The sequence below is a fragment of the Eurosta solidaginis genome, chromosome X (assembly GCF_040869045.1).
Source record: "Eurosta solidaginis isolate ZX-2024a chromosome X, ASM4086904v1, whole genome shotgun sequence".
Lineage (NCBI taxonomy): Eukaryota > Metazoa > Arthropoda > Insecta > Diptera > Tephritidae > Eurosta > Eurosta solidaginis.
The window spans coordinates 113,826,650-113,845,274 of record NC_090324.1 but is presented as its reverse complement, the minus strand read 5'-3'; the positions used below and the strand labels follow the sequence as shown (position 1 = coordinate 113,845,274).

The window sequence follows — 18,625 nt, the reverse complement described above, 5'->3', positions numbered from 1 at the left end:
CCCAGCTGGCAGGTGTGTGTCATTTTTTAATGAGGTATCACTGGATAAACAAATAGCGTCCTTTTGGGAGCTGGAAGACATTCCCAAAAACCATATTTATACCAAAGACGAAAATTACTGCGAGGATTTGTATCAAAAAACCACCAAAAGAAATAAAGATGGCAAATATATCGTGTATTTGCCTTTTAAGCAGGATTTTAAAAAGGGTATCTCATTAGGACCGTCGCTTAAGAGCGCGTGCTCACAATTTTTCAGAAACGAAACCCGGTTAGCGAAAAATCCCGAATTGCAGACGGAATATAACCGAGTCGTATCCGAATACGAAACGTTAGCTCATATGGCACGGGTAGAAGAGCATGTTCCGGCAGATACATGCGACACCTATTTTTTACCCCATCACGCAGTAATTAAGGAAGAAAGCACCACCACTAAAGTGAGAGTTGTTTTTAACGCCTCCTGTCCCACTGCTAATGGAGTCAGTTTAAATGATGTCCTTCATTCAGGCCCAGTCCTTCAGAGTGATCTAACAATTCTCATACTCCGTTGGAGATTGTTCCGATACGTATTCAACAGTGACATCGAAAAGATGTACCGGCAGATATTGCTAGAGCCCAGGGACACCAGGTATCAACGCATCGTCTTCAGGTTATCCACCAGCGAACCCATCAGCATATACGAATTGAAGACGGTGACCTTCGGAGTAAACTGCGCGCCCTACCTGGCCATAAGGACCCTTCTTCAATTAGCAGAGGACGTAGAGGAAACCTATCCCATCGCATCGGACATCCAACGACAGCTTATGTATGTCGACGACGTTTTAGCGGGCGGACATACCATTGCCATCGCCACCAAGGCACGGAAGGAAATCCAAGCGGAATTACAATCAGCCGGCTTCTCCCTCAGGAAGTGGACTTCAAATTGCGATCAACTACTGGAAGGTATTCCAAGATCGCACTTATTAAATGAAAACTTTTTAAACTTTGAGGATGCTAGCATGGTTAAAGCCTTAGGGATCAGGTGGAATGCCCACTCTGACTATTTCTATTTTTCTACGGAGCCCATAGATAACCAAGTCGTGTTCACAAAGAGAACAATATTGTCTGCTATAGCAAAATTATTTGATCCATTAGGTTGGCTAGGGCCATTTATTATTACCTCGAAAATCATTATGCAAGGTATTTGGCTGGACGGCACGGGCTGGGACGAAGCCGTATCTCCCGCGTTATTAGATAGATGGCATGATTTTTTAGAAAGCTACAGACATATTGAAAGCATTCGTATACCCCGTTGGGTACAGTTTCCCCGGTAGCGAGCAGCCGACTACATGGCTTTTACGACGCTTCCGAGAAAGCATACGCAGGCGCAATATACCTGAGGGTACAAGTTCGTAATCACGTGTTCGTAAATCTGCTCTTTGCAAAAACCCGTGTTGCCCCGGTGAAGACTATATCTCTACCCCGCCTTGAAATATGTTGTGCAGTTCTGCTAGCAGAAATAGTAGGTACAGTCAGTCGCGAAAAATCTTAATTTTAACAACCCTATAACCTATCTATGGGCGGATTCGACAATCGTCCTTGCATGAATTCGCAAGCCCCCATGCTCGTGGTCCACTTTCGTTGCCCATAGGGTGACAAAAATAATCGACAAAGTAGGGAAAGAAAACTGGCTTCATGTCGACTCGGCATCAAACCCGGCAGATCTCGCAAGTAGAGGTATACCCGCTGAAGATGTTATCAAGAAAGCCCTGTGGTGGGAGGGCCCTTCTTGGCTTCATGAAGATAGCTCAAATTGGCCTACCCAAGAAGCAGAATATACCACCGCGTCAGAAGAAAAGCGGGTCCAGGTACACTCTTCAATAGTAGATACAGACTCTGATATCCTTACAAGATTTTCTGACCTCTCGAGAGCTTTGAAAGTACTATCCTACGTCTGGAGATTCTTTCAAAGAACTAACCCAAAAACAAGAGCCTCATTTCAATCGAAGTCTTGCTCAATTTCGTCGAGCGAAATAAAAGCAACGACTCAACGTCTGACTATTATCTATTAAAAGAGGCATTATGGGGAGGAGTATTCAGCATTGAAATCTAAAGAACTTATAGGAGCAAAGAGCGAGGTACTACCACTGAACCCATTCTTAGATGAAAAGCGGGTCATGAGGGCAGGCGGACGCCTTGGAGCTTCCGAAGATATTCCGTACAATGAGCGACACCCAGTCATTTTGCCGTATAATTGCCAGTTATCACGTCTTTTTGTAAAGTTTACCCATAGGATCTCACTCCATGGGGAAAACCAACTTATGCTACGCCTCATCCGTACGCAGTATTGGATACCACGGGTCAAGAACATGATAAAATCGACAATCCACAATTGCAAGGAATGCACGATTTACCGAAAACGTGTTCAAACCCAGCTAATGGGAATTTTACCCAAGGAGTGAACTACGTACTCACGGGCATTCACAAACACAGAAGTTGATTTTGCGGGACCCTTCGATATAAAGAACTTTCGAGCGCGAGGTTGTAGAGTTTAGAGGGGGTATGTGTGCTTGTTCGTTTGCTTTGCAACGAAAGCGATTCACCTGGAACCCACCTCCGACCTCAGCACCCAATCATTTATAGCAATGCTAATAACATTGTAACCTCGTCCACTTAACGCTCCTCGTCATCACCTGCAGTTTTTGTCATATCGATTATGGTAGCCCATGCACTGTGCAATATTTCCAACTATTCGGCGGAAACTTCAACATGTTTGGCCCAACATCGGTGCATGCGGACTTGAGCGTATGCAATGCTGCTTGTGCTGAGCCCGTATTTGTAAGTATTGTCGTATCAATGGATGATTTATTAGCAATTTAACGCATTATTGATGTAGTCATAAAAAACTATTGTTGGTAAAATAGTGAGTGCACATTTTGGTTAACACAACGTTGTAAGATCTTCGACACATTGTAAACCGCTAGCAACTAACATGCCATTATCTTCAGCCAATATAGAAAAGAATGATTGTGATGTGCTATTTTTGGCAGCTAATTCTTGTTTAAATGGTATTGGTATATTATAAAACGGCATAGACATGTGACATACCGGGCACAATCTCGCCACTCTCACCACCTTCACACAAATTTTCGATTTCCTGTTGTAAATGCGCATTATTGGTGTTGTCCGAGTTTTTATGTTCAATGCGATATTGTTCATGTCTTAATTGTAAATCCTGTTTGGCGGCGTAAATTGGTTGCTTCAATATTTCCATACAAAGTAGCCGTACCAGCAGTTCATCACGCGTTTATATTTGTCGATGTAAAACATTACATAATCCAATAGTTACTGTTTTGTTTTTAATCAATTGCTTGCGCACCCAATCGGAATCGAAAATTGTAAAGAGCGACATTGACAGTTTTTGTGTTTTCCGAAGTACGCGTGCTACACAACGCTTGCATAAAAATATCGAATATCATATGAAAACGATCAGCTGATAGTGAACCATGTGAAATGTTGTTGTTAGCTTCATAAGCACTAGCACTGCCACCTTCCGCACCAGTTGAACTAGTGTTTACATATGCGCATATAATATTAGTGGCCATGATGATAAATAATGTGGTTTACATTCATGGTATAATTGTGTACTATTCGTTTTTGTATGTCATTTGTCAAGTGATGATACGAGTAGCTAATGTACGCGTCGTAGGCCGTTCAAACCGCGTGCTACACCAGAGCCAATCCAGGCGGAACATACTTCACAAGCGGCCGCTGTTACAGGTGAAGGGGTGTCCGGTGAGAAAGCTGGACGTAAAGCGGCACCAACCTGCGGTTGAAATTGTTCGAGTAGTAAATGTCCTGGAAACTCCGGCTCTGGTACGTTTGCAAACCGATCGATTATTTCTTGCAGTGTACGCAAACCTTCTAAACGCATTGACCCAACAGCACCGTTGTTGCGTTGCATCTCCGGACCCACAGCTGTGATGAGTGCATTCAAAACTCGGTCGACGCATCGATGTACATCCGCGTTAGATTGCGAAACAGATAGCAATAATTAATCTGGCATATTTAAGATGCGTGTTGTTTTTTTTTAGCGGTCGTCACACAACTTGCAGCAGATGAATTCTCAGCATGTCTACGCTCTAAATATTCTTCCACGTCATCCAAACTAGTACTACCTCTATGCAAACGCTGCGTTTATTGCAGCAGCTGCTGAATGCTCCTGAACGTCATAGCCGCACATTATATTGACTAAGCCAGGCCTAATGTCAGTAGCACTAATACAGCAACGGTAAGGGACACCATAACGCTCCACGGATGGTGATGAAGATCAAAACATTCATTCTTACTCCAATCTTGATAACCATAATTGCTGAGTCTACAACATTTAAATTCAAGTTGTGCAAAATCGATGAGTTTGCATATCTGGGTCATCACGAAACGAATGGATAATTTTGTCAGTAAGTTAGTCTTCTAAGAATTCATAGTATGTGGAGATATAAATCCTATTATGGCTACAGCTAGTTCAGGCAGAAGGAACATCAATAAGCACACAGTCTACACTTTCAACAAAAAGTATTTTCACGGAATACACCAAACATCTAGAAAAGCTAATTACAGATATTAAAACTCCCATAAGCATTACTACCAATGATATATTGAGTATAACGTCGTGAAATGCTTACAAACGCACCCGTTCTGTTGCTTCTCATTTGGCCATGAGGGCATAGAGGCCTATACCAAGTAATAGACCACCAGATAGCAAAACAAATATTTTACACATGAGCTAACCTCAATGAAATTTTGCAATATTCGTGGATGCATGTTACGTATTTCGATGCCACTGTATCCGCCACCTCCCCCAGGATGACGACAGTCACTCATATCGACTTCGGTGGTACTTGGTACTTAAGGTTTTATCTTGTTTTTCTTTTTGTAATAGCTCGTGGGCTTATTTTAAATAAATTTTTTCATCAAGGTACTTGCAGAAACATTGTCCTGAAAATATAAAAATAAGATATTAAACAAAGTGATGGTAATAAGAAATTACAATCAATTTACTAACCTTACCCCTGTTATGCCACCGTACAACCGCGTGGATTTTTTCACAATGACATTTCTCCATTCAGGAAATGCCTTACCTTACAAACTGAACAAGCAACAATGGCCGCAATTAATGAGCACTTGACTCACCCTGCACCATTTTAGGCCAAAAAGCCAAATGTACCAAATACTCTGGTAGGTCGTGAATAGCAAATAAGACGTTGCTATTCAATGAAATACCAATTATCTTTTACGAACGTATGAGGAGAAAGAGTAGTATTGTCACATACAAGGGAAGGGGCAATAACCGATCTAGCCACCAGTGTAAGAACCCTGCAAAAACGCTCGCGTCAATCCACGTCATTTGACTGGTCATTTTACAGTCATAGGTTATATTCATAGTCACATTTGCATGGGCGTGGGTAAGTTTTGTGACCAAATTTTTTGTAGGGAATGTCCACACAATAATCCAGCAAAGTTTTGCACCTTGTTGGTGGGAGCCCAGGGTGGTTTATAGTAAACATCACCACAATTTATAGCAAGTTACTGCAATTTAAAAAAAATTAGGAGACACAAAGATAACCCAAAATCTTGTACTTTATTTCTAAATTTTGTATACCTAATTTTGTATACCTAAATTTATATACCTGTTTCTAAATTTTGTATACCAAGTTCTAAATTTCTATCGGAACCCGCCTATGGAAGCAGAGGTAGAGGGCGGCCCCCACTCCGTTGGAAGGACCCGGTGGAAAACGATTTAAACTCCCTTGGTGTGACCAATTGGCGCCGGTTGGCGGAGCGAAGGAGCGACTGGCGCGCCTTGTTGGACGGCCATAACCGTTTAGACGGTTAAGCGCCAATTAAGTAAGTAAGTAAGTAAGTTCTTAATTGGTATACCTGGTTCCGAAAAATTTTATAAGTCACAATTTTGAGGTAATCTCGTCACTCAGCCACAACCAGATATTTTTTTTTTTGAAAAATAATCAATACAGACACATATATAATATGACTTAATGAGTCTAATTGCAGGCATCATGACCCGCTACGGCCAATTGCGCAAGGCATATGAAAAGAAGGCCAGCTACTTCAAGGTCCCATGCCATTTGTGTTCGGCTAGGCATCCGATCCGTCTATGCCCAGTCTACCGTCCAAAGACGCCTGAGGAACGGATGCGTGAAGCTCTTCTGGGCAATTATTGCGGCAATTGCCTCTCCATGGCGCATCGTACGGCTGGTTGCACAAGCAACGAGAGATGTCGGCGATGTGGCGAGAAACACCACACCACCCTTCACGTGGATGAGCAAACCAAAGCCTCGCGTGAGCCGTACAAGCCGTGGAGCGTACAGGTAGAGGAGCAAGAACGCGAGAACCACGAAGGGGCGTTATCACTTTACGCCTCCGATATTGGGGCGGAGGAAAAGGAAAGAGAAACCACGGAGAGGGACACCTATTCTCAACCGTTCAGCATGGTCCAAGAGAGATCGGCATCACTGCCCTTCCGACTCTTCGATATATCGGAACCACTGCCCTTCCGACTATCAGGGGGATCGGAACCACAGCTCTTCCGACCCCTGCTACAGCATGAGCGCCAACAGTCGAACAGAACCCCTCACCATCGTCGCCGACAACGACAACGCCCCCAGCTGGCCAACAACAACACAAATCGCCGTCACGAAGCCATCACGACTAGCCTGCCTCGCTCTACGTCGACCGTCGCCGATTCTCGAGGAGTCATTGCCACTCGCCAGCTAAGGACGCCGCTAACGTTCCGCAGTGGACGTACAGGGCTGGACCCCGTCGCTGGACAGGTACTGCGGCCCATGATATCGATTCCGCCGACTGCTATAGTGAAAATTGAAGCTGGAGGACGACTTCACCTGGTTCGAGCGCTAATCGATGTTTGTTCGCCGTCAACCGTCATATCGGCCGACTTGGTCCGGGATCTGCGGCTGGACGAAATTCGAGTGGGTAGCCAGACAGGCTGTGTGGTGTGTCTGCGGGGGAAGCACGGCGACAACAAACGCATTGCGACCCATGCCGTCGTCACACCACATTTCCATCGAGTGGCGCCTAGTCACAGCCTAGATCCAGCCATCGCGGCTATGTATACACACATCTGTCTCGCCGATCCAAAATTCTACGTCGCGTCGCCAGTACGCCTAGTTCTCGGGGCAGACGTATATGCCGACATTATGCTAAATCAAGTTCTGCCAGCGTCATTCGGCCCGCTCTTGGCGGAAAGCACGATATTCGGCTTCGTGCTCTCTGGAGTATCCAGAGCCTAAAGGGTCGCAGATTAATATCCAAAAAAAAAAATTGAATTTTGAATTTGCCTTTAAATTATGAATTTTGTAATAAAGAATATGTTATACTTTGAACTCATGCGTACAGTCTGTCCATCCACAAATTTCTCATCTTTCTCCCTCTCGATATTGTCTATTCTAGCAGCAGGGCAAGGCGAGGTTGCGTACTGCAAGGGGCCGGTATGTATAGGCCAGCAGGCTAACCCCAAAGGAATATCAAGGGCCGGCCACCCTAATGAAATTTAATACAGAACCGCTTATTTATTACGGCCGTTAGCACATATACTAAAAGCAAAATTGACGTTTCGTTAAGTTACCCCGCCAAAGGCCTGTTAGTTTTGGGGGGTAAACGGAACGCGTGGAATGGAACTTGGTCACTTGGATTGAAGCAGCCACAGTTTACGCACGCTCGAACGTCTTGAAGCCGCAAGTTTTTAACCACCAGTAAAACATCACCGCAAGAAAGCAGAGTCCCTGAATATATTAAAGGTAACATTGTAGCAATTGCATGCTTGCTCCCTTAAACTCTACTTTCTATTTTTATAATGCACATTCCCTTGAAATAAAACACCATTGTCAATTTTAATATTAATCACTGCCTTTTCATTCCTAACCCCCTCTCGAGAGAAACTAGTCTGAAATCCGCCAGCTCAAGTATTCAGTCTCCGTTAAAAACCAACTGGTATGTCCTCCATTTGAGAATAAGGAGCATCGGATCCGGTTGGAGGGTAGATCCGTTATAGAGAACATCATTAAGAGAATATCCCGATGCCAATTTTTTCGAGGCGTTAAATACGACCCTTTCTTTTGTGGTTTTTTTCTCGGGCTTTATAACCGCATGATGAGGGAGATAAAACGAGGCGCATTTGCCTTCATGGAACTTTTCATGTGAGCCCATTTCTTCCATATGATTGAGGGTGATGTATTCTTCTAATACATTATCATAGAGTTCCTTGAGATTTCCTCTTCTGCGGAGAGTTTTTTCCATCCCTAAAATTTGGCTGAGGGCAGAGGGGCCTGAGTTGGATAAGGGGATCGCGTCAGGGAAGCTAGGATTAAAGGGGAACCTGACCACACAACGTCCATTATCCGCGCGGGTAGTTGTGCCTGTGTAATAATTTTCACAAAACTCATCTTCAGGAGTTTTGTCATTGAAGCTGGGTATTTCTTCCAATTCCCAAAACTTCCTTAGTAGGGAGCTTAGCTCGTTATTTGTTGCCTCTGATACTTGGATGGAGTAGGAGGCTACTTCCACGGTCGCCTTGCCGCTGATGATCCATCCAAATATCGTGTTTTGGGCTAAAAGTGGGGTGAGACCTTTTCAACGCCTTCCTTAATTATTTGGGGTATTATGTCACTACCTAGAACAAGGTCTATTTGAAATGGAGAGTGAAAATTTGAATCCGCGAGATTAAGGTGCGCCCATTCCGCTTGGGGTTCGTTGGTCAGTTGGAAGTTGGGGAGCATTTTCGTCAGCCGAGGTAATACTATCGCTTCCGCATTGATTTTTGTTTGCATATCGCGGAAACTAGGGTCAGGGAACACAGTTTATTTGAGGTTTGAACTACTTTCCCTCCCATACCAGAGATTTCAAACTTGGAGGGTTTATAAGGGAGTCTGATCCTGTATTGGGCTCTTGTGAATATGAAGGTTCTTTTAGATCCCTGATCTACGATAGCTCTAAGTTTGAAAATCTCCCCTCTGTGTTCTACCGGGACGATAGCCGTGGGCAAAATTACTTTACAATCGGTTTCTGCACAGAACGATTGTACCTGGCTTTTCTGAGAGCAGGAAGGTCCTTCATCCATAAGATCGGCTTGATCCGGGGTTTTATCGGATGAGTTAATGGGGTTTGTCGTAGTGGTTTGGGAGATTGTCCTTTGCGCTCGGGAGGGTTGTCTCTTCGGCGAGGGTGAAGTGTCTTCATGAAACACTGAGTTGTGCCGATCTCGACATTGATTGCAGATTTGAGTGCTAGGGCAATCTTCCAACATGTGTGACTGGGAGAGACAATTGAAACACATATTGTTTTCTTTGACAAACTTCCTGCGGTCAAAGGTAGACAATTTCTTAAATCTGAAACAATTTCTAAAGGGATGAGAGGAGTTTTTGCACATTGAGCATTTGTACATTGTTCGATGCTCTGTCGTGTGAGATTGGGTGTGGGAGGTTGATTTACTTGGAAACGAGTGTGCCTGTTGGGGGTTTAAATGATGGCCCAATTTGAGGGGGAGAGAATTTGCTTTTACTTGGGTGCCATTGATCAACACCTTCTACCACTTCGTGTCGAGTTGTGAGAAACTAGTCCAGTTGGGAAGTTCTCTTCTTGAGGTTAGAGATTGCTCCCACAACGTGGCTGTATTTTCCGGGAGTTTAGAGGTAACGAAGTATATTAATATTGGATCCCAATTCTCCGTGGACACCTGTTGCGTAGCGAGAATCTGAAGACAATTATTGACGGAGGATTGCTGTTTTCCGTAGTGATAGTTTTTAAGTTCATCAGGGCCCATATTTGGTTTTCTACGAGAACCCGTCTGTTCTCGTATCGGAATTTTAGGGCTTCCCACGCTAAGGCGAAGTTGGCGTCAGTTAAGGGGAATTGATTGACTATTTGAGCTGCCTTTACTGGGTTTTGTATCTGAGGTGATACAATTTTTGTGCTTGGGAGAGTTTGGGATGGTTAATGTAAACAGCTGTGAACATGTGACGAAATAAGGACCATTTTTCATAACAACCATAAAATATTTCGGTATCGCAGGGAGGGATTTTTAGCGAAATGCCGGAGTTGTTGGATGGACCTGGTGTGGACGGTAGAGGGCGAGGGTGCATTTGCTTGTTTAAGAAACTGAAGCTGATCTTCGATCTGGGCTTTTGTGTTTTCATACGCTATGAGACAGGACCTGTATTTGCTATTAGCAGATTTTGGAAAATCTTCGGGCAGGTCCTGATCTGGGGTTTGGACAATTTTATCGAAGACGTGTTGGACTCGAACCCAAAATTTTTCTATATTCGATTTGTTTATGTTAAGAGAGGATTCAGTATTATCTTCGAGGGGCGATGTGTTGTAATAGAGATTTGTACACGCAGTTTCAGAGTAAGATGGCGACTAACTTTATTCAGTATAATACGAACAAGAGGTATAATGAAATAGTATGAAAAGAAAACTGATAATTAGAGTTACCAGATTTATATTATTTAACAATACTTCCCTTTAATAGAACATCTGGCAACATTGTAAATATATATAAGTAAAAAATTTAGGACCATTAATTCAAATCCAAAATGCTTACATTGCAAAAACTATGTTAAGTAATACATATTTAAGTTTACTGGAAACCTATTCCGACGTTAATAAATTCATTGTTGTTGTAGCAATGCTCGCCCCACCTAATAGCCGCGACCGATCACAAATTTTCATCAATATCCTCTAACGGGAGTCCAACGAAACTTGCCGTTTCAACAGGGGTGGACCATAAGGAAAGGGGTGTTAGAGGCGTTGGTTCCACATTACAATTAAAGAGATGGTTGGTGTCATGTGGGGACACATTGCAAGCGGGGCATACATTTTGTATGTCGGGGTTGATTCTGGATAGGTAAGAGTTTAACCTGTTACAGTATCCAGAACGAAGTTGAGCAAGAGTGACACGCGTTTCCCTGGGGAGTATGCGTTCCTCTTCTGCGAGTTCTGGATATTTTTCTTCAAGTACTGGATTCACCGGGCAATTCCCGACATAAAGGTCCGACGCCTGTCTATGGAGTTCACCAAGGACCTGCTTGTGTTTTTTCGCTTCATACGGCTGGGTTCTCAGGTGCCGTATTTCCTCAAAATGCTTACGGAGATGACTCCTTAGGCCCCTAGGCGGTGCTGGTTCGTCAATCAGATGTCTGTTGGGATGCCCAGGTTTCTGGGTATTCAACAGAAACTGTTTGGTCAGCATCTCATTTCTCTCCCTGATGGGGAGTATTCTCGCCTCATTATGCAGATGGTGTTCTGGGGACATAAGAAGACAGCCCGTGGCAATTCTGAGAGCAGTATTTTGGCAGGCCTGTAGTTTCTTCCAGTGGGTGGTTTTTAGGCTTGGCGACCATATGGGTGACGCGTAGCATGTAATCGGCTGGCTAATTGCTTTGTATGTGGTCAAGAGCGTTTCTTTATCTTTTCCCCAGGTACTGCCAGCAAGGGATTTGAGGATTTTATTACGGCTCTGAATTCTTGGAATAATTTCGGTTGCGTGCGCACCAAAATGTAGATCCTGATCAAACGTCACACCCAAGATTTTGGGGTGTAGGACAGTCGGTAGCGTAGTGCCATCGACGTGGATGTTCAATATGGTCGACATTTGGGGCGTCCATGTTGTAAATAAGGTCGCGGAAGATTTAGTCCGTGACAATGCCAGGTTTCGCGAGGCGAAAAAACTGGAGAGATCAGGGAGATAGCCGTTTATTTTATTGCATAGCTCATCGATCTCTTGGCCTGGGCCTGTGGCCATTATTGTGCAGTCATCGGCGTAGGAAACTGTGACTCCTTCCGGTGGTGAAGGTAGCTTAGATATGTAGAAATTAAACAAAAGCGGGGATAGGACACCACCCTGTGGCACCCCTTGTTTAATTCTCCTTTGTTTTGATGTTTCGTTTCTGAATTGCACCGATGCCTGCCGACCACCCAGATAATTTGCGGTCCACCTTTTAAGACATGGGGGAAGGGTAGACCCTTCCAGGTCTTGCAGTAACGAGCCATGGTTGACCGTATCAAAAGCTTTTGATAGGTCTAACGCTACGAGTACTGTTCTATGGTGGGGATATTGATTCAAACCGCAATTTATCTGGGTGCTAATGACATTTAGCGCGGAGGTAGTGCTATGGAGTTTTCTGAAGCCATGCTGATGAGGGGCTAGCTGCAAATGTGCTTGGAAATAAGGGAGCAAAATGGCTTCAAGCGTCTTTGCCACTGGCGATAGGAGAGATATCGGACGATATGACTCACCTACGTTAGCTGGTTTCCCAGGCTTTAGTAGCGGGACCACCTTGGCCATTTTCCATTTCTCGGGTATGACAAAGGTGGAAAGAGACAGGTTGAAGACATGCGCTAAATATTTGAAACCCTCTTTCCCTAGGTTTTTAAGCATCGGCATGGCTATGCCGTCTGGGCCCACTGCTTTGGATGGTTTAGCACGACCAATGGCGTCCTCAACCTCTCTAGCGGTGATGGTAATTGGTGACGCGCTGAGTTTGTGTTTATGTGCGTGTCTATTGGCTCTCCGTCTATCTTTGTCGACCGTAGGATGCATTATATATTGTCGGCAGAAAGCGCTCGCGCATTTTTTCGCATCCGACAGCACTTTATCGCCAAAGGCGATGGAAACTTTGTCTTTGTGCTGAGTCGGATTCGATAGGGACTTTACGGTGGACCAAAGTTTACCTACACCGGCAGAGAGGTTAGAACCTCTTAGGTGCTCTTCTCATTTCGCCCGCTTGTGTTCGTCCACAAGCAATCTGATGCGTTGATTTATGTCCCTTATTTGGGGGTCGCCTGGATCAAGCTGTCTTATAAGGTCGCGTTCCCTCGCTAAGCTCGCGGCCTCCGCCGGGAAGTGGGGCGGGATTTCGGGAATTCTCCCGGCGGGAATGAAATGTGCCGAGGCGGATTCAATGACCTTACGGAAAGCACGCTCCCCTTGGCGGGCATCAGTCGGGATAGGGAGGGCAGCAAAGCTGCTGTCTGTTGCAGATTTATATTCCTCCCACTTTCCTTTTTTGAAGTTTATGAAAGTGCGTTTTTCGGTGACGATGAAGTCGGCTGTACGCTCGAACGAAATAAGTATGGGCAGGTGGTCGGATGCCAATGTTTCCATCGACTGCCAGTTGACGCAGTTTACGAGTTATGCGCTCACGATTGAGATATCTGGCGAGCTATGACAGCTTCCTACCATACGTGTGGGGGCGTCTCCGTTTATTGTGCAGAACGTCGTTTCGTCTATTTGATCCGCCAACATCTCACCCCTACTGTCCGCCCGCAAGTTTGAATGCCATAGGTCGTGATGGGCATTGAAATCGCCTAAGATAATGCGATTGTTGCCAGTGAGTAAGGCCTCGATATTAGGGCGGTATCCACTGGGGCAACAGGTGACAGGAGGGATGTAGATGTTGATGATTTCTAGATTTGCATCGCCTGACCGGACAGATAGGCCTTGACGTTCTAAGACATTGTCCCTGCGGTCGATGCCAGGATCAAATATATAATATTGCACAGAGTGGTGTATAATAAACGCGAGGCCGCCTCCATTTCCGCTCTCGCGGTCTTTCCCGTGGACATTATAACCAGAGCAGGTCTGCAATGCAGATCTTGCTGTGAGTTTAGTCTCTTGAATCGCAGCAATGCGGATGTTGTGCCGCTTCATGAAATCGACTATTTCCGTATCTTCCCAGTTAGTCCATTACAGTTGAACTGCAGAATTTTTAAGTGCATGAGGGGTGACGCCGCCACTCTAGGGGTAAGTGACGGGTGACTACGCCTAGGTTGTGGAAGGCCAGGACGCAATTGCTGTTGTGGCCTTAGGACTGGGCGCCCTTGGGCAAGCATTGGGGTACCCGGATGATTTGGGTTTGCGACCTGGCAACATTGCGCGATGAAACCCGTCGAGGGGTTGCCGTCACGGAGACCAGAACATCTAGGAAAGTGGCACCACCCAAGGCAGGAGCTGCATTGAGAGGATGTCGCAAACCTATATATTCTGTGCTGGCAGACGGTGCAAACGGAGGCAGGGACTAAGAGTCTGTTTCCCTGACCTGCACGATTGCTGCCAGAAAAGAGGGGGGGGGGGGGGGGGGGAGAAGAAGACGGGGGCAGGGGCTGATGCTCAGCATTGCTACCAGCTCTACTACGAAGGTAGTAGTTATGAGTGGTATCAGCTGTTTGAGTTGTTGGCGCCGTGGGGCGCGAGCAGCAGCGGGTACTTGTTGTGGCTTGCTGAGCAGCGAAGCTGCTGGAAGGTAGTGGGGATACGCTTAGGCGTAGACTACGGGACGCCCTTGGGCGTGAGCAGCAAGGAGCCACAAAAGATTTATAAAAGTTACGTGGACGTCGGGTTTTGGGATCAAGCCCAGAACAACCTGTCCGATGCAACCATCCCTTGCACGAGACACACTGAACAGAGTATGACCGTCCTAAAAAGATTATTTTGCTGGCAAATGCAGCAAAACCATTTCTCAGGACCGGGGTCAGGAGACGGACCCGGATTGGGTTCGATACCTTCCCGGAGTAAGAGAATATGTAGCAGTCCTGCTGCAAGGAGCTGCTGGGAGGATGACAATTTGTGGGAGGGACGAAACAAATTAAATGGGGTCACACTGAAATGACAGTCCTTGGTCGGGAAAAATCCCGAGTCGCTCCGGTACATAGAACCGACTGCCTTGGGAAGAGAATAAATTCATTCTTAACAGCTGGTATAGCTTTCGCTAAACCATCTGCCAACATCTCGCTTGTAGAAATGTACTCTAGCTTTAGCGACTTATCTTCCAGCCTCTCTTGTATGAATTTCACCTTTATGTCGACATGTTTAGTACGTGGAGAAAAATTGTTGTTACGAATAATATGAATTGCGCTTTTGTTATCACAATACAATGTTGTTGTTTTTGCATCGCGAGGAATAAGCTCAGATTCCAATCGGTTCAACCAAATCGTTTCTTGCATTGCACCCACTATTGACATAAGTTCTGCTCCTGTTGATGACAATGCAACGGTTCGCTGTCTATGCGTTGACCAAATATAGAACCACCATGCATAACGAATAGGTAACCAGAAGTTGATCGACGCTGATCAAGATCTCCTGCCCAGTCAGCATCGCAAAATCCAACTAGACCTTCAGCAGATTTTTTGTACACGATGCCTTTGTTTATAGTTCCCTTCAAATATCGCATCACACGCTTCACTGCAAGCCAATGAGATTTGCCGGGATTTTGTGTAAACCGACTCAGTAAATTGACCGCGAAGCTGATATCGGGTCGAGTGTTCTGTGCTGCGTACAACAGACAACCAATAGCCTCCATATATGGAACATTTTCCATCTCTTTCTTTGCTTCTCAGTTTGTGGACACATTTCAATAGTTAGCTTCTGTGACAAATCAAGTGGGGTAGCAACGGCATTACAGTCATCCATTCCAAAACGTTTGAGTACACTGCAAATATATTCAGATTGATCAAGTTTTATTAGTTTTTTTACCTCATCTCTTTGAATTCGCATGCCCAATACGGATGACGCTGAACCCATGTCTTTCATTTTAAATCTGGAAGACAACTCGCTCTTAATATGCTGTGTAGCCTTTTTGTCATTAGATAACACCAACACGTCGTCTACATAAATCGCTACGTAAACCATACTTTGATCTTTTACACAATAGTAGATACATTGATCGACTTCGCTCCGAACTAGTCCTAGACCGATGAGTACTGTATTCAATTTATCGTTCCAAACTTTGCCTGCTTGTTTCAAGCCGTATAGTGACTTTACCAAACGACATACTCTGCCTGAACCATCATCATAGCCTTCCGGTTGCTTCATGTATACTTCTTCACGAAGCTCACCATTTAAAAATGCTGTTACCGCATCTAATTGATGCACCGCCAAGTCATATTTCGCTGCCATGGCGAACAAGAATCGCAATGAGTTATACCTAACTACCGGTGAATATGTTTCCGAATAATCGACGCCTTGTTTCTGCGAGCAACCTTTCACGACGAGCCTTGCTTTATAACGAACAAGCTCACCAGCTGCATCACGTTTCACTTTGAACACCCATTTTGAACTTATTGCCTTTTTACCAGCAGGCAATTTCGTAAGCACCCAAGTGTTGTTTGACTTAAGAGAATCCATCTCCTCTTCCATGGCACGCTTCCAGGCTCTTGATTCTGCACTATGCAATGCCTCTTCAATACTAACAGGGTCATCAGCATCAGACGCCACTGTCAACAATAAATTTCTTTTCGTTTTGTTTGCAATACGCTCTGACCGACGAACTGGATACAATTTATCATAATCGTCACTATGCATATTAACTGCTTCACTTTCATCAGGAGTATCGTAGTCACTGTCCGAAGATTTGTTGACATCTAACAATTCGCTCACATTATCCTCCTCTGAATTGTTAATGTTATAATCTTCCCTTGTATCAATAATATCAATAATCAAATTTGGCTCTGTATGTTTCGTTACGTCACATGAATTTTCTATAAATGTAACATCACGGCTCACAATAAACTTGTAATCAGATTTACGATAAAGCCGGTAAGCTTTTGACACAGCACAATATCCTACAAGTATGCACTCATCTGAGTTTGCATCAAGTTTTAAACGTTTTTGTTTCGGTATGTGAACCATCGCTGTACAACCAAATATTCGTAAATGCTTTAAATTAGGTTTAACACCTGACCATATTTCTTCTGGACTTCGATCATTACCTCTACATGGAATGCGGTTTACCAAATATGCTGCCGTGTTTGCAGCCTCTGCCCAGAATATATTTCTCAGGCCAGAATTTAACAACATACATCTAACACGTTCAATCAACGTTCGGTTCATACGCTCAGCCACCCCGTTCTGTTCGGGCGTGTATGGAGCTGTTTTTTGATGAACAATGCCACAATCACGCAAAAAATTTTCAAATAGTTCGTTGCAATATTCAGTGCCATGGTCTGTCCTCAGCACTTTTATTTTACGGCCACACTATGTCTCTACTTCGCTTTTAAATTCCTTAAATTTAGCAAACACATCTGACTTTCGTACAATCGGTATCGCAAATACCTTTCTTGAAAAATCGTCAACAAATACAAGTAAAAATCTTGCACCGCTGAACGATTTTGTGCTAATTGGACCAAGCACGTCAGAATGTACGATGTCTAACAAATTTTCTGCACGCGTACCAGCTGATTTGTTTATATTTCTGGTTTGTTTACCTTTACAGCATATAATACACCCTTTGTCACTTGTGCTGCTGTAATTAACGCCAAGCGTTGAATTCTGCACTCGTTTCATATTTTCCTTGCAAATGTGTGCCAGCCTACGATGCCAAAGCTCAAAGTTATCAACTGTAGTCATTGCTCTCCCAACTCTATTTTTAACGCAATCCAACTTGTATAAATCGTTGACCGCAAATGCCTTTGCTATTAAATTGCCTTTCACATCGAAAATTTTACATACATTTTTTTCGAACACCACCTCTTTGTTTTGCTTAGTCATTGGTCGCACTGAAAAAAGATTTGCACAAAGACTAGGAACATATTCAACATTTCGAACATTAGTTGGAATTTTCTGTTTGTTGACATTTAACAGTAGGCTAACATCTCCTACGCTGTTAATAGGAACTCGCTCACTGTTAGCTAAAATAACTTCGTTGTGTTCTGCTGCTCGAACTTTTGAAAGCAACTGTTGATCGTTCGTCATATGCGACGTTGCGCCTGAGTCGACGTACCATACACCCTCGCCACTCTGAGAATGTAAACACGAATTCGCGAGAATTTGAAAACATAGCTGTCTTGTTTTACTTTCGTTCTCATTTGCTTTTTTCGACTGTATAGATTTACGACACTCTTTACGCATATGGCCTTCCTGACCACAATTAAAACAACGAAACTTTTTACGATTCGAATTTTTGTCATTCTTTTTCGGTTCGAAATTCTTCGAATACAAAGCGTTGTTGGTGGATTCCTTACTACAATCCAATTTGACGTCTTGCAACAACAAATTCTTTACGCTGTCGACGGTTAACTTCGATTTGGAATTTTCCACTGCCATAGCAAGAGCTTGATACTCATTAGGCAACCCAGCTAGCAATAAAGATGCAATCACTTCATCACCGACATTTAAACCTGCACTTTGCAATTTTATTGAAGTCATGACCACTTCATTCACATAATCCTGTATGGACTGGAACTGTTCGAGTTTTAACTGCACCAGCTTTTTCAAAAGCTCTACTTTGCGAGTTAAACCACTGTCCTCATATGCTGCCATTATTGAATCCCATGCTTCTTTTGCCGTCTTTGCATTTGCTATGTGCGCGAAATTACTCGGCTCCACCATGAGCGTAATCTCCGCCAGCGCCCGTTCGTTTGTGTCACGATCTTTTTACGATGCATTTTCAGACAAACCTGCTTCGGTGATTTTCCAACAACTTTTCAGCACTAAGTATGATTTTGCATTTCGCCGCCAAACACCAAAGTTTTTCGAATAGAGATTTGTACACGCAGTTTCAGAGTAAGATGGTGACTAACTTTATTAAGTATAATACGAACAAGAGGCATAATGAAATAGT

At 44.1% G+C, this 18,625-nt stretch overlaps 1 protein-coding gene and 1 pseudogene across 1 annotated transcript in view; one reads left to right on the top strand and one right to left on the bottom strand.

Moving 5' to 3' along the window:
• Nucleotides 1-18,625, top strand: part of dati (datilografo) — a 1,513,307-nt gene that overhangs the window by 922,663 nt on the left and 572,019 nt on the right. The window lies entirely within an intron of this gene.
• On the bottom strand, nt 4,118-4,859 carry LOC137234515 (tetraspanin-33-like; annotated as a pseudogene).